At 38.2% G+C, this 12,500-nt stretch overlaps 4 non-coding genes and 50 pseudogenes across 4 annotated transcripts; all 54 read left to right on the top strand.

Moving 5' to 3' along the window:
• The first annotated feature begins 17 nt into the window (after positions 1-17).
• LOC148439176 (5S ribosomal RNA) lies at positions 18-136 on the top strand (annotated as a pseudogene).
• A 116-nt stretch (positions 137-252) lies between these two features.
• Positions 253-371, top strand: LOC148439175 (5S ribosomal RNA; annotated as a pseudogene).
• Positions 372-487: 116 nt separating this feature from the next.
• LOC148439174 (5S ribosomal RNA) lies at positions 488-606 on the top strand (annotated as a pseudogene).
• Positions 607-722: 116 nt separating this feature from the next.
• Positions 723-841, top strand: LOC148439173 (5S ribosomal RNA; annotated as a pseudogene).
• Positions 842-956: 115 nt separating this feature from the next.
• On the top strand, positions 957-1,075 carry LOC148439172 (5S ribosomal RNA; annotated as a pseudogene).
• Positions 1,076-1,191: 116 nt separating this feature from the next.
• Positions 1,192-1,310, top strand: LOC148439171 (5S ribosomal RNA; annotated as a pseudogene).
• A 116-nt stretch (positions 1,311-1,426) lies between these two features.
• On the top strand, positions 1,427-1,545 carry LOC148439170 (5S ribosomal RNA). The gene has a single exon (XR_015876385.1). It is a non-coding gene; the product is annotated as a 5S ribosomal RNA (ribosomal RNA).
• Positions 1,546-1,660: 115 nt separating this feature from the next.
• LOC148439169 (5S ribosomal RNA) lies at positions 1,661-1,779 on the top strand (annotated as a pseudogene).
• A 116-nt stretch (positions 1,780-1,895) lies between these two features.
• Positions 1,896-2,014, top strand: LOC148439168 (5S ribosomal RNA; annotated as a pseudogene).
• A 116-nt stretch (positions 2,015-2,130) lies between these two features.
• On the top strand, positions 2,131-2,249 carry LOC148439167 (5S ribosomal RNA; annotated as a pseudogene).
• A 115-nt stretch (positions 2,250-2,364) lies between these two features.
• LOC148439166 (5S ribosomal RNA) lies at positions 2,365-2,483 on the top strand (annotated as a pseudogene).
• A 116-nt stretch (positions 2,484-2,599) lies between these two features.
• LOC148439165 (5S ribosomal RNA) lies at positions 2,600-2,718 on the top strand (annotated as a pseudogene).
• A 115-nt stretch (positions 2,719-2,833) lies between these two features.
• On the top strand, positions 2,834-2,952 carry LOC148439164 (5S ribosomal RNA; annotated as a pseudogene).
• A 116-nt stretch (positions 2,953-3,068) lies between these two features.
• On the top strand, positions 3,069-3,187 carry LOC148439163 (5S ribosomal RNA; annotated as a pseudogene).
• A 116-nt stretch (positions 3,188-3,303) lies between these two features.
• LOC148439162 (5S ribosomal RNA) lies at positions 3,304-3,422 on the top strand (annotated as a pseudogene).
• A 115-nt stretch (positions 3,423-3,537) lies between these two features.
• Positions 3,538-3,656, top strand: LOC148439161 (5S ribosomal RNA; annotated as a pseudogene).
• Positions 3,657-3,772: 116 nt separating this feature from the next.
• On the top strand, positions 3,773-3,891 carry LOC148439160 (5S ribosomal RNA; annotated as a pseudogene).
• Positions 3,892-4,007: 116 nt separating this feature from the next.
• On the top strand, positions 4,008-4,126 carry LOC148439159 (5S ribosomal RNA; annotated as a pseudogene).
• A 116-nt stretch (positions 4,127-4,242) lies between these two features.
• Positions 4,243-4,361, top strand: LOC148439158 (5S ribosomal RNA; annotated as a pseudogene).
• A 116-nt stretch (positions 4,362-4,477) lies between these two features.
• Positions 4,478-4,596, top strand: LOC148439157 (5S ribosomal RNA; annotated as a pseudogene).
• Positions 4,597-4,712: 116 nt separating this feature from the next.
• On the top strand, positions 4,713-4,831 carry LOC148439156 (5S ribosomal RNA; annotated as a pseudogene).
• A 116-nt stretch (positions 4,832-4,947) lies between these two features.
• On the top strand, positions 4,948-5,066 carry LOC148439155 (5S ribosomal RNA; annotated as a pseudogene).
• A 116-nt stretch (positions 5,067-5,182) lies between these two features.
• Positions 5,183-5,301, top strand: LOC148439154 (5S ribosomal RNA; annotated as a pseudogene).
• A 116-nt stretch (positions 5,302-5,417) lies between these two features.
• On the top strand, positions 5,418-5,536 carry LOC148439153 (5S ribosomal RNA; annotated as a pseudogene).
• A 116-nt stretch (positions 5,537-5,652) lies between these two features.
• On the top strand, positions 5,653-5,771 carry LOC148439152 (5S ribosomal RNA; annotated as a pseudogene).
• Positions 5,772-5,886: 115 nt separating this feature from the next.
• On the top strand, positions 5,887-6,005 carry LOC148439151 (5S ribosomal RNA; annotated as a pseudogene).
• A 116-nt stretch (positions 6,006-6,121) lies between these two features.
• Positions 6,122-6,240, top strand: LOC148439150 (5S ribosomal RNA; annotated as a pseudogene).
• Positions 6,241-6,356: 116 nt separating this feature from the next.
• Positions 6,357-6,475, top strand: LOC148439149 (5S ribosomal RNA). The gene has a single exon (XR_015876384.1). It is a non-coding gene; the product is annotated as a 5S ribosomal RNA (ribosomal RNA).
• Positions 6,476-6,590: 115 nt separating this feature from the next.
• On the top strand, positions 6,591-6,709 carry LOC148439148 (5S ribosomal RNA; annotated as a pseudogene).
• A 116-nt stretch (positions 6,710-6,825) lies between these two features.
• Positions 6,826-6,944, top strand: LOC148439147 (5S ribosomal RNA; annotated as a pseudogene).
• Positions 6,945-7,060: 116 nt separating this feature from the next.
• On the top strand, positions 7,061-7,179 carry LOC148439146 (5S ribosomal RNA; annotated as a pseudogene).
• Positions 7,180-7,294: 115 nt separating this feature from the next.
• LOC148439145 (5S ribosomal RNA) lies at positions 7,295-7,413 on the top strand (annotated as a pseudogene).
• A 116-nt stretch (positions 7,414-7,529) lies between these two features.
• Positions 7,530-7,648, top strand: LOC148439144 (5S ribosomal RNA; annotated as a pseudogene).
• A 115-nt stretch (positions 7,649-7,763) lies between these two features.
• LOC148439143 (5S ribosomal RNA) lies at positions 7,764-7,882 on the top strand (annotated as a pseudogene).
• A 116-nt stretch (positions 7,883-7,998) lies between these two features.
• On the top strand, positions 7,999-8,117 carry LOC148439142 (5S ribosomal RNA; annotated as a pseudogene).
• Positions 8,118-8,233: 116 nt separating this feature from the next.
• Positions 8,234-8,352, top strand: LOC148439141 (5S ribosomal RNA; annotated as a pseudogene).
• Positions 8,353-8,467: 115 nt separating this feature from the next.
• LOC148439140 (5S ribosomal RNA) lies at positions 8,468-8,586 on the top strand (annotated as a pseudogene).
• Positions 8,587-8,702: 116 nt separating this feature from the next.
• Positions 8,703-8,821, top strand: LOC148439139 (5S ribosomal RNA; annotated as a pseudogene).
• A 116-nt stretch (positions 8,822-8,937) lies between these two features.
• Positions 8,938-9,056, top strand: LOC148439138 (5S ribosomal RNA; annotated as a pseudogene).
• Positions 9,057-9,172: 116 nt separating this feature from the next.
• Positions 9,173-9,291, top strand: LOC148439137 (5S ribosomal RNA; annotated as a pseudogene).
• A 116-nt stretch (positions 9,292-9,407) lies between these two features.
• LOC148439136 (5S ribosomal RNA) lies at positions 9,408-9,526 on the top strand. The gene has a single exon (XR_015876331.1). It is a non-coding gene; the product is annotated as a 5S ribosomal RNA (ribosomal RNA).
• Positions 9,527-9,642: 116 nt separating this feature from the next.
• On the top strand, positions 9,643-9,761 carry LOC148439135 (5S ribosomal RNA; annotated as a pseudogene).
• A 116-nt stretch (positions 9,762-9,877) lies between these two features.
• Positions 9,878-9,996, top strand: LOC148439134 (5S ribosomal RNA; annotated as a pseudogene).
• A 116-nt stretch (positions 9,997-10,112) lies between these two features.
• LOC148439133 (5S ribosomal RNA) lies at positions 10,113-10,231 on the top strand (annotated as a pseudogene).
• A 116-nt stretch (positions 10,232-10,347) lies between these two features.
• Positions 10,348-10,466, top strand: LOC148439132 (5S ribosomal RNA; annotated as a pseudogene).
• A 116-nt stretch (positions 10,467-10,582) lies between these two features.
• On the top strand, positions 10,583-10,701 carry LOC148439131 (5S ribosomal RNA; annotated as a pseudogene).
• A 115-nt stretch (positions 10,702-10,816) lies between these two features.
• Positions 10,817-10,935, top strand: LOC148439130 (5S ribosomal RNA; annotated as a pseudogene).
• A 116-nt stretch (positions 10,936-11,051) lies between these two features.
• Positions 11,052-11,170, top strand: LOC148439129 (5S ribosomal RNA; annotated as a pseudogene).
• A 116-nt stretch (positions 11,171-11,286) lies between these two features.
• On the top strand, positions 11,287-11,405 carry LOC148439128 (5S ribosomal RNA). The gene has a single exon (XR_015876383.1). It is a non-coding gene; the product is annotated as a 5S ribosomal RNA (ribosomal RNA).
• A 115-nt stretch (positions 11,406-11,520) lies between these two features.
• LOC148439127 (5S ribosomal RNA) lies at positions 11,521-11,639 on the top strand (annotated as a pseudogene).
• A 116-nt stretch (positions 11,640-11,755) lies between these two features.
• On the top strand, positions 11,756-11,874 carry LOC148439126 (5S ribosomal RNA; annotated as a pseudogene).
• A 116-nt stretch (positions 11,875-11,990) lies between these two features.
• LOC148439125 (5S ribosomal RNA) lies at positions 11,991-12,109 on the top strand (annotated as a pseudogene).
• A 116-nt stretch (positions 12,110-12,225) lies between these two features.
• LOC148439124 (5S ribosomal RNA) lies at positions 12,226-12,344 on the top strand (annotated as a pseudogene).
• Positions 12,345-12,460: 116 nt separating this feature from the next.
• Positions 12,461-12,500, top strand: part of LOC148439123 (5S ribosomal RNA) — a 119-nt pseudogene continuing 79 nt past the window's right edge.

Here is a 12,500-nt window from a genome sequence, read left to right as displayed (position 1 = left end):
AGTTAATGTTTTTGAGCACCTACTGCCAAACCACACTGGACATGCCCAATCTTGATTGATCTTGGAAGCTATGCAGTGTTGGGCCTGATTAGTACTTGGATGGGAGACCTCCTGGGAATACCAGGTGCTGTAGGTAATTTTATACTGCCATAACATTCTTTTCTATTACATTTTACATTTAATTTTTTCAACTTATCAATGAATTTACTTGAGTTAAGAAGTAATAGAGGTCTAAAGTTAATGGTTTTGGGCAACTACAGCCAAACCACACTGGACATGCCCAATCTCGTCTGATCTTGGAAGCTATGCAGTGTTGGGCCTGGTTAGTACTTGGATGGGAGACCACCTGGGAATACCAGGAGCTGTAGGCAATTTTATACTGCCAAAACATTCTTTTCTATTACATTTTACATTTAATTTTTTCAACTTATCAATGAATTTACTTGAGTTAAGAAGTAATAGAGGTCTAAAATTATTGGTTTGGGGCACCTACAGCCAAAGCACACTGGACATGCCCAATATCGTCTGATCTTGGAAGCTATGCAGTGTTGGGCCTGGTTAGTACTTGGATGGGAGACCACCTAGGAATCCCAGGTGCTGTAGGTAATTTTATACTGCCATAACAGTCTTTTCTATTACATTTTACAATTAATTTTTTCAACTTATTAATGAATTTACTTGAGTTAAGAAGTATTAGAGGTCTAAAGTTAATGCTTTTGAGCACCTACAGCCAAACCACACTGGACATGCCCAATCTCGTTTGATCTTGGAAGCTATGCAGTGTTGGACCTGGTTAGTACTTGGACGGGAGACCACCTGGGAATGCCAGGTGCTGTAGGTACTTTTATACTGCCATAACATTCTTTTCTATTACATTTTACATTTCATTTTTCAACTAATCATTGAATTTACTTGAGTTAAGAAGTAAAAGAGGTCTAAAGTTAATGTTTTTGAGCACCTACAGCCAAACCACACTGGACATGCCCAATCTCGACTGAACTTGGAAGCTATGCAGTGTTGGGCCTGGTTAGTACTTGGATGGGAGACCACCTGGGAAAACCAGGTGTTGTAGGTAATTTTATTCTGCCATAACATTCTTTTCTATTACATTTTACATTTAATTTTTTCAACTTATCAATGAATTTACTTGAGTTAAGAAGTAATAGAGGTCTAAAGTTAATGTTTTTGAGCACCTACAGCCAAACCACACAGGACATGCCCAATCTCGTCTGAACTTGGAAGCTATGCAGTGTTGGGCCTGGTTAGTACTTGGATGGGAGACCACCTGGGAATACCAGGTGCTGTAGGTAATTTTATACTGCCATAACATTCTTTTCTATTACATATTACATTTAATTTTTTCAACTTATCAATGAATTTACTTGAGTTAAGAAGTAATAGAGGTCTTAAGTTAATGGTTTTGGGCACCTACAGCCAAACCACACTGGACATGCCCAATCTCGTCTGATCTTGGAAGCTATGCAGTGTTGGGCCTGGTTAGTACTTGAATGGGAGACCACCTGGGAATACCAGGTGCTGTAGGTAATTTTATACTGCCATAACATTCTTTTCTATTACATTTTACATTTCATTTTTCAACTTATCATTGAATTTACTTGAGTTAAGAAGTAAAAGAGGTCTAAAGTTAATGTTTTTGAGCACCTACAGCCAAACCACACTGGACATGCCCAATCTCGTCTGATCTTGGAAGCTATGCAGTGGTGGGCCAGGTTAGTACTTGGATTGGAGACCACCTAGGAATCCCAGGTGCTGTAGGTAATTTTATACTGCCATAACAGTCTTTTCTACTACATTTTACATTTAATTTTTTCAACTTATCAATGAATTTACTTGAGTTAAGAAGTAATAGAGGTCTAAAGTTAATGCTTTTGAGCACCTACAGCCAAACCACACTGGACATGCCCAATCTCGTCTGATCTTGGAAACTATGCAGTGTTGGGCCTGGTTAGTACTTGGATGAGAGACCACCTAGGAATCCCAGGTGCTGTAGGTAACTTTATACTGCCATAACAGTCTATTCTATTACATTTTACATTTAATTTTTTCAACTTATCAATGAATTTACTTGAGTTAAGAAGTAATAGAGGTCTAAAGTTAATGGTTTTGGGCACCTACAGCCAAACCACACTGGACATGCCCAATATCACCTGATCTTGGAAGCTATGCAGTGTTGGGCCTGGTTAGTACTTGGATGGGAGACGACCTGGGAATACCAGGAGCAGTAGGTAATTTTATACTGCCAAAACTTTCTTTTCTATTACATTTTACATTGCATTTTTCAACTTATCATTGAATTTACTTGAGTTAAGAAGTAAAAGAGGTCTAAAGTTAATGTTTTTGAGCACCTACAGCCAAACCACACTGGACATGCCCAATCTCGTCTGATCTTGGAAACTATGCAGTGTTGGGCCTGGTTAGTACTTGGATGAGAGACCACCTAGGAATCCCAGGTGCTGTAGGTAACTTTATACTGCCATAACAGTCTATTCTATTACATTTTACATTTAATTTTTTCAACTTATCAATGAATTTACTTGAGTTAAGAAGTAATAGAGGTCTAAAGTTAATGGTTTTGGGCACCTACAGCCAAACCACACTGGACATGCCCAATATCACCTGATCTTGGAAGCTATGCAGTGTTGGGCCTGGTTAGTACTTGGACGGGAGACCACCTGGGAATGCCAGGTGCTGTAGGTACTTTTATACTGCCATAACATTCTTTTCTATTACATTTTACATTTCATTTTTCAACTAATCATTGAATTTACTTGAGTTAAGAAGTAAAAGAGGTCTAAAGTTAATGTTTTTGAGCACCTACAGCCAAACCACACTGGACATGCCCAATCTCGACTGAACTTGGAAGCTATGCAGTGTTGGGCCTGGTTAGTACTTGGATGGGAGACCACCTGGGAATACCAGGTGCTGTAGGTAATTTTATACTGCCATAACATTCTTTTTTATTACATTTTACATTTAATTTTTTCAACTTATCAATGAATTTACTTGAGTTAAGAAGTAATAGAGGTCTAAAGTTAATGTTTTTGAGCACCTACAGCCAAACCACACAGGACATGCCCAATCTCGTCTGAACTTGGAAGCTATGCAGTGTTGGGCCTGGTTAGTACTTGGATGGGAGACCACCTGGGAATACCAGGTGCTGTAGGTAATTTTATACTGCCATAACCTTCTTTTCTATTACATTTTACATTTAATTTTTTCAACTTATCAATGAATTTACTTGAGTTAAGAAGTAATAGAGGTCTAAAATTAATGTTTTTGAGCACCTACAGCCAAACCACACTGGACATGCCCAATATCGTCTGATATTGGAAGCTATGCAGTGTTGGGCCTGGTTAGTACTTGAATGGGAGACCACCTGGGAATACCAGGTGCTGTAGGTAATTTTATACTGCCATAACATTCTTTTCCATTACATTTTACATTTCATTTTTCAACTTATCATTGAATTTACTTGAGTTAAGAAGTAAAAGAGGTCTAAAGTTAATGTTTTTGAGCACCTACAGCCAAACCACACTGGACATGCCCAATCTCGTCTGATCTTGGAAGCTATGCAGTGGTGGGCCAGGTTAGTACTTGGATTGGAGACCACCTAGGAATCCCAGGTGCTGTAGGTAATTTTACACTGCCATAACAGTCTTTTCTTCTACATTTTACATTTAATTTTTTCAACTTATCAATGAATTTACTTGAGTTAAGAAGTAATAGAGGTCTAAAGTTAATGCTTTTGAGCACCTACAGCCAAACCACACTGGACATGCCCAATCTCATCTGATCTTGGAAGCTATGCAGTGTTGGGCCTGGTTAGTACTTGGAGGGGAGACCACCTGGGAATACCAGGTGCTGTAGGTAATTTTATATAGCCATTACATTCTTTTCTATTACATTTTACATTTAATTTTTTCAACTTATCAATGAATTTACTTGAGTTAAGAAGTAATAGAGGTCTAAAATTAATGTTTTTGAGCACGTACAGCCAAACCACACTGGACATGCCCAATATCATCTGATCTTGGAAGCTATGCAGTGTTGGGCCTGGTTAGTACTTGAATGGGAGACCACCTAGGAATCCCAGGTGCTGTAGGTAATTTTATACTGCCATAACAGTCTATTCTACTACATTTTACATTTAATTTTTTCAACTTATCAATGAATTTACTTGAGTTAAGAAGTAATAGAGGTCTAAAGTTAATGCTTTTGAGCACCTACAGCCAAACCACACTGGACATGCCCAATCTCGTCTGATCTTGGAAGCTATGCAGTGTTGGGCCTGGTTAGTACTTGGACGGGAGACCACCTGGGAATACCAGGTGCTGTAGGTAATTTTATATAGCCATAACATTATTTTCTATTACATTTTACATTACATTTTTTCAACTTATCAATGAATTTACTTGAGTTAAGAAGTAAAAGAGGTCTAAAGTTAATGTTTTTGAGCACCTACAGTCAAGCCACACTGGACATGCCCAATCTCGTCTGATCTTGGAAGCTATGCAGTGTTGGGCCTGGTTAGTACTTGGATGGGAGACCACCTGGGAATACCAGGTGCTGTAGGTAATTTTATACTGCCATAACTTTCTTTTCTATTACATTTTACATTTAATTTTTTCAACTTATCAATGAATTTACTTGAGTTAAGAAGTAATAGAGGTCTAAATTTAATGCTTTTGAGCACCTACAGCCAAACCACACTGGACATGCCCAATCTCGTCTGATCTTGTAAGCTTTGCTGTGTTGGGCCAGGTTTGTACTTGGATGGGAGACCACCTGAGAATACCAGTTGCTGTAGGAAATTTTATACAGCCAAAACGTTCTTTTCTATTACATTTTACATTTAATTTTTTCAACTTATCAATGAATTTACTTGAGTTAAGAAGTAAAAGAGGTCTAAAGTTAATGTTTTTGAGCACCTACTGCCAAACCACACTGGACATGCCCAATCTTGATTGATCTTGGAAGCTATGCAGTGTTGGGCCTGATTAGTACTTGGATGGGAGACCTCCTGGGAATACCAGGTGCTGTAGGTAATTTTATACTGCCATAACATTCTTTTCTATTACATTTTACATTTAATTTTTTCAACTTATCAATGAATTTACTTGAGTTAAGAAGTAATAGAGGTCTAAAGTTAATGGTTTTGGGCAACTACAGCCAAACCACACTGGACATGCCCAATCTCGTCTGATCTTGGAAGCTATGCAGTGTTGGGCCTGGTTAGTACTTGGATGGGAGACCACCTGGGAATACCAGGAGCTGTAGGCAATTTTATACTGCCAAAACATTCTTTTCTATTACATTTTACATTTAATTTTTTCAACTTATCAATGAATTTACTTGAGTTAAGAAGTAATAGAGGTCTAAAATTATTGGTTTGGGGCACCTACAGCCAAAGCACACTGGACATGCCCAATATCGTCTGATCTTGGAAGCTATGCAGTGTTGGGCCTGGTTAGTACTTGGATGGGAGACCACCTAGGAATCCCAGGTGCTGTAGGTAATTTTATACTGCCATAACAGTCTTTTCTATTACATTTTACAATTAATTTTTTCAACTTATTAATGAATTTACTTGAGTTAAGAAGTATTAGAGGTCTAAAGTTAATGCTTTTGAGCACCTACAGCCAAACCACACTGGACATGCCCAATCTCGTTTGATCTTGGAAGCTATGCAGTGTTGGACCTGGTTAGTACTTGGACGGGAGACCACCTGGGAATGCCAGGTGCTGTAGGTACTTTTATACTGCCATAACATTCTTTTCTATTACATTTTACATTTCATTTTTCAACTAATCATTGAATTTACTTGAGTTAAGAAGTAAAAGAGGTCTAAAGTTAATGTTTTTGAGCACCTACAGCCAAACCACACTGGACATGCCCAATCTCGACTGAACTTGGAAGCTATGCAGTGTTGGGCCTGGTTTGTACTTGGATGGGAGACCACCTGGGAAAACCAGGTGTTGTAGGTAATTTTATACTGCCATAACATTCTTTTCTATTACATTTTACATTTAATTTTTTCAACTTATCAATGAATTTACTTGAGTTAAGAAGTAATAGAGGTCTAAAGTTAATGTTTTTGAGCACCTACAGCCAAACCACACAGGACATGCCCAATCTCGTCTGAACTTGGAAGCTATGCAGTGTTGGGCCTGGTTAGTACTTGGATGGGAGACCACCTGGGAATACCAGGTGCTGTAGGTAATTTTATACTGCCATAACATTCTTTTCTATTACATTTTACATTTAATTTTTTCAACTTATCAATGAATTTACTTGAGTTAAGAAGTAATAGAGGTCTTAAGTTAATGGTTTTGGGCACCTACAGCCAAACCACACTGGACATGCCCAATCTCGTCTGATCTTGGAAGCTATGCAGTGTTGGGCCTGGTTAGTACTTGAATGGGAGACCACCTGGGAATACCAGGTGCTGTAGGTAATTTTATACTGCCATAACATTCTTTTCTATTACATTTTACATTTCATTTTTCAACTTATCATTGAATTTACTTGAGTTAAGAAGTAAAAGAGGTCTAAAGTTAATGTTTTTGAGCACCTACAGCCAAACCACACTGGACATGCCCAATCTCGTCTGATCTTGGAAGCTATGCAGTGGTGGGCCAGGTTAGTACTTGGATTGGAGACCACCTAGGAATCCCAGGTGCTGTAGGTAATTTTATACTGCCATAACAGTCTTTTCTACTACATTTTACATTTAATTTTTTCAACTTATCAATGAATTTACATGAGTTAAGAAGTAATAGAGGTCTAAAGTTAATGCTTTTGAGCACCTACAGCCAAACCACACTGGACATGCCCAATCTCGTCTGATCTTGGAAACTATGCAGTGTTGGGCCTGGTTAGTACTTGGATGAGAGACCACCTAGGAATCCCAGGTGCTGTAGGTAACTTTATACTGCCATAACAGTCTATTCTATTACATTTTACATTAAATTTTTTCAACTTATCAATGAATTTACTTGAGTTAAGAAGTAATAGAGGTCTAAAGTTAATGGTTTTGGGCACCTACAGCCAAACCACACTGGACATGCCCAATATCACCTGATCTTGGAAGCTATGCAGTGTTGGGCCTGGTTAGTACTTGGATGGGAGACGACCTGGGAATACCAGGAGCAGTAGGTAATTTTATACTGCCAAAACTTTCTTTTCTATTACATTTTACATTGCATTTTTCAACTTATCATTGAATTTACTTGAGTTAAGAAGTAAAAGAGGTCTAAAGTTAATGTTTTTGAGCACCTACAGCCAAACCACACTGGACATGCCCAATCTCGTCTGATCTTGGAAACTATGCAGTGTTGGGCCTGGTTAGTACTTGGATGAGAGACCACCTAGGAATCCCAGGTGCTGTAGGTAACTTTATACTGCCATAACAGTCTATTCTATTACATTTTACATTTAATTTTTTCAACTTATCAATGAATTTACTTGAGTTAAGAAGTAATAGAGGTCTAAAGTTAATGGTTTTGGGCACCTACAGCCAAACCACACTGGACATGCCCAATATCACCTGATCTTGGAAGCTATGCAGTGTTGGGCCTGGTTAGTACTTGGACGGGAGACCACCTGGGAATGCCAGGTGCTGTAGGTACTTTTATACTGCCATAACATTCTTTTCTATTACATTTTACATTTCATTTTTCAACTAATCATTGAATTTACTTGAGTTAAGAAGTAAAAGAGGTCTAAAGTTAATGTTTTTGAGCACCTACAGCCAAACCACACTGGACATGCCCAATCTCGACTGAACTTGGAAGCTATGCAGTGTTGGGCCTGGTTAGTACTTGGATGGGAGACCACCTGGGAATACCAGGTGCTGTAGGTAATTTTATACTGCCATAACATTCTTTTTTATTGCATTTTACATTTAATTTTTTCAACTTATCAATGAATTTACTTGAGTTAAGAAGTAATAGAGGTCTAAAGTTAATGTTTTTGAGCACCTACAGCCAAACCACACAGGACATGCCCAATCTCGTCTGAACTTGGAAGCTATGCAGTGTTGGGCCTGGTTAGTACTTGGATGGGAGACCACCTGGGAATACCAGGTGCTGTAGGTAATTTTATACTGCCATAACCTTCTTTTCTATTACATTTTACATTTAATTTTTTCAACTTATCAATGAATTTACTTGAGTTAAGAAGTAATAGAGGTCTAAAATTAATGTTTTTGAGCACCTACAGCCAAACCACACTGGACATGCCCAATATCGTCTGATATTGGAAGCTATGCAGTGTTGGGCCTGGTTAGTACTTGAATGGGAGACCACCTGGGAATACCAGGTGCTGTAGGTAATTTTATACTGCCATAACATTCTTTTCCATTACATTTTACATTTCATTTTTCAACTTATCATTGAATTTACTTGAGTTAAGAAGTAAAAGAGGTCTAAAGTTAATGTTTTTGAGCACCTACAGCCAAACCACACTGGACATGCCCAATCTCATCTGATCTTGGAAGCTATGCAGTGGTGGGCCAGGTTAGTACTTGGATTGGAGACCACCTAGGAATCCCAGGTGCTGTAGGTAATTTTACACTGCCATAACAGTCTTTTCTTCTACATTTTACATTTAATTTTTTCAACTTATCAATGAATTTACTTGAGTTAAGAAGTAATAGAGGTCTAAAGTTAATGCTTTTGAGCACCTACAGCCAAACCACACTGGACATGCCCAATCTCGTCTGATCTTGGAAGCTATGCAGTGTTGGGCCTGGTTAGTACTTGGAGGGGAGACCACCTGGGAATACCAGGTGCTGTAGGTAATTTTATATAGCCATTACATTCTTTTCTATTACATTTTACATTAAATTTTTTCAACTTATCAATGAATTTACTTGAGTTAAGAAGTAATAGAGGTCTAAAATTAATGTTTTTGAGCACGTACAGCCAAACCACACTGGACATGCCCAATATCATCTGATCTTGGAAGCTATGCAGTGTTGGGCCTGGTTAGTACTTGAATGGGAGACCACCTAGGAATCCCAGGTGCTGTAGGTAATTTTATACTGCCATAACAGTCTATTCTACTACATTTTACATTTAATTTTTTCAACTTATCAATGAATTTACTTGAGTTAAGAAGTAATAGAGGTCTAAAGTTAATGCTTTTGAGCACCTACAGCCAAACCACACTGGACATGCCCAATCTCGTCTGATCTTGGAAGCTATGCAGTGTTGGGCCTGGTTAGTACTTGGACGGGAGACCACCTGGGAATACCAGGTGCTGTAGGTAATTTTATATAGCCATAACATTATTTTCTATTACATTTTACATTACATTTTTTCAACTTATCAATGAATTTACTTGAGTTAAGAAGTAAAAGAGGTCTAAAGTTAATGTTTTTGAGCACCTACAGTCAAACCGCACTGGACATGCCCAATCTCGTCTGATCTTGGAAGCTATGCAGTGTTGGGCCTGGTTAGTACTTGGATGGGAGACCACCTGGGAATACCAGGTGCTGTAGGTAATTTTATACTGCCATAACATTCTTTTCTATTACATTTTACATTTAATTTTTTCAACTTATCAATGAATTTACTTGAGTTAAGAAGTAATAGAGGTCTAAATTTAATGCTTTTGAGCACCTACAGCCAAACCACACTGGACATGCCCAATCTCGTCTGATCTTGTAAGCTTTGCTGTGTTGGGCCTGGTTTGTACTTGGATGGGAGACCACCTGAGAATACCAGTTGCTGTAGGAAATTTTATACAGCCAAAACATTCTTTTCTATTACATTTTACATTTAATTTTTTCAACTTATCAATGAATTTACTTGAGTTAAGAAGTAAAAGAGGTCTAAAGTTAATGTTTTTGAGCACCTACTGCCAAACCACACTGGACATGCCCAATCTTGATTGATCTTGGAAGCTATGCAGTGTTGGGCCTGATTAGTACTTGGATGGGAGACCTCCTGGGAATACCAGGTGCTGTAGGTAATTTTATACTGCCATAACATTCTTTTCTATTACATTTTACATTTAATTTTTTCAACTTATCAATGAATTTACTTGAGTTAAGAAGTAATAGAGGTCTAAAGTTAATGGTTTTGGGCAACTACAGCCAAACCACACTGGATATGCCCAATCTCGTCTGATCTTGGAAGCTATGCAGTGTTGGGCCTGGTTAGTACTTGGATGGGAGACCACCTGGGAATACCAGGAGCTGTAGGCAATTTTATACTGCCAAAACATTCTTTTCTATTACATTTTACATTTAATTTTTTCAACTTATCAATGAATTTACTTGAGTTAAGAAGTAATAGAGGTCTAAAATTATTGGTTTGGGGCACCTACAGCCAAAGCACACTGGACATGCCCAATATCGTCTGATCTTGGAAGCTATGCAGTGTTGGGCCTGGTTAGTACTTGGGTGGGAGACCACCTAGGAATCCCAGGTGCTGTAGGTAATTTTATACTGCCATAACAGTCTTTTCTATTACATTTTACAATTAATTTTTTCAACTTATTAATGAATTTACTTGAGTTAAGAAGTATTAGAGGTCTAAAGTTAATGCTTTTGAGCACCTACAGCCAAACCACACTGGACATGCCCAATCTCGTTTGATCTTGGAAGCTATGCAGTGTTGGACCTGGTTAGTACTTGGACGGGAGACCACCTGGGAATGCCAGGTGCTGTAGGTACTTTTATACTGCCATAACATTCTTTTCTATTACATTTTACATTTCATTTTTCAACTAATCATTGAATTTACTTGAGTTAAGAAGTAAAAGAGGTCTAAAGTTAATGTTTTTGAGCACCTACAGCCAAACCACACTGGACATGCCCAATCTCGACTGAACTTGGAAGCTATGCAGTGTTGGGCCTGGTTAGTACTTGGATGGGAGACCACCTGGGAAAACCAGGTGCTGTAGGTAATTTTATACTGCCATAACATTCTTTTCTATTACATTTTACATTTAATTTTTTCAACTTATCAATGAATTTACTTGAGTTAAGAAGTAATAGAGGTCTAAAGTTAATGTTTTTGAGCACCTACAGCCAAACCACACAGGACATGCCCAATCTCGTCTGAACTTGGAAGCTATGCAGTGTTGGGCCTGGTTAGTACTTGGATGGGAGACCACCTGGGAATACCAGGTGCTGTAGGTAATTTTATACTGCCATAACATTCTTTTCTATTACATTTTACATTTAATTTTTTCAACTTATCAATGAATTTACTTGAGTTAAGAAGTAATAGAGGTCTTAAGTTAATGGTTTTGGGCACCTACAGCCAAACCACACTGGACATGCCCAATCTCGTCTGATCTTGGAAGCTATGCAGTGTTGGGCCTGGTTAGTACTTGAATGGGAGACCACCTGGGAATACCAGGTGCTGTAGGTAATTTTATACTGCCATAACATTCTTTTCCATTACATTTTACATTTCATTTTTCAACTTATCATTGAATTTACTTGAGTTAAGAAGTAAAAGAGGTCTAAAGTTAATGTTTTTGAGCACCTACAGCCAAACGACACTGGACATGCCCAATCTCGTCTGATCTTGGAAGCTATGCAGTGGTGGGCCAGGTTAGTACTTGGATTGGAGACCACCTAGGAATCCCAGGTGCTGTAGGTAATTTTATACTGCCATAACAGTCTTTTCTACTACATTTTACATTTAATTTTTTCAACTTATCAATGAATTTACTTGAGTTAAGAAGTAATAGAGGTCTAAAGTTAATGCTTTTGAGCACCTACAGCCAAACCACACTGGACATGCCCAATCTCGTCTGATCTTGGAAGCTATGCAGTGTTGGGCCTGGTTAGTACTTGGAGGGGAGACCACCTGGGAATACCAGGTGCTGTAGGTAATTTTATGTAGCCATTACATTCTTTTCTATTACATTTTACATTACATTTTTTCAACTTATCAATGAATTTTCTTGAGTTAAGAAGTAAAAGAGGTCTAAAGTTAATGTTTTTGAGCACCTACAGTCAAACCACACTGGACATGCCCAATCTCGTCTGATCTTGGAAGCTATGCAGTGTTGGGCCTGGTTAGTACTTGGATGGGAAACCACCTGGGAATACCAGGTGCTGTAGGTAATTTTATACTGCCATAACAGTCTTTTCTATTACATTTTACATTTAATTTTTTCAACTTATCAATGAATTTACTTGAGTTAAGAAGTAATAGAGGTCTAAAGTTAATGCTTTTGAGCACCTACAGCCAAACCACACTGGACATGCCCAATCTCGTTTGATCTTAGAAGCTATGCAGTGTTGGGCCTGGTTAGTACTTGGATGGGAGACCACCTGGGAATACCAGGTGCTGTAGGTAATTTTATACTGCCATAACATTCTTTTCTATTACATTTTACATTTAATTTTTTCAACTTATCAATGAATTTACTTGAGTTAAGAAGTAATAGAGGTCTTAAGTTAATGGGTTTGGGCACCTACAGCCAAACCACACTGGACATGCCCAATCTCGTCT

The sequence above is a fragment of the Taudactylus pleione genome, unplaced genomic scaffold (assembly GCF_031769625.1).
Source record: "Taudactylus pleione unplaced genomic scaffold, aTauple2 ptg001778l, whole genome shotgun sequence".
Classification (NCBI taxonomy): Eukaryota; Metazoa; Chordata; class Amphibia; order Anura; family Myobatrachidae; genus Taudactylus; species Taudactylus pleione.
Note: the sequence above shows the minus strand (reverse complement) of the source record. Positions and strands in the feature narration are given on the sequence as shown.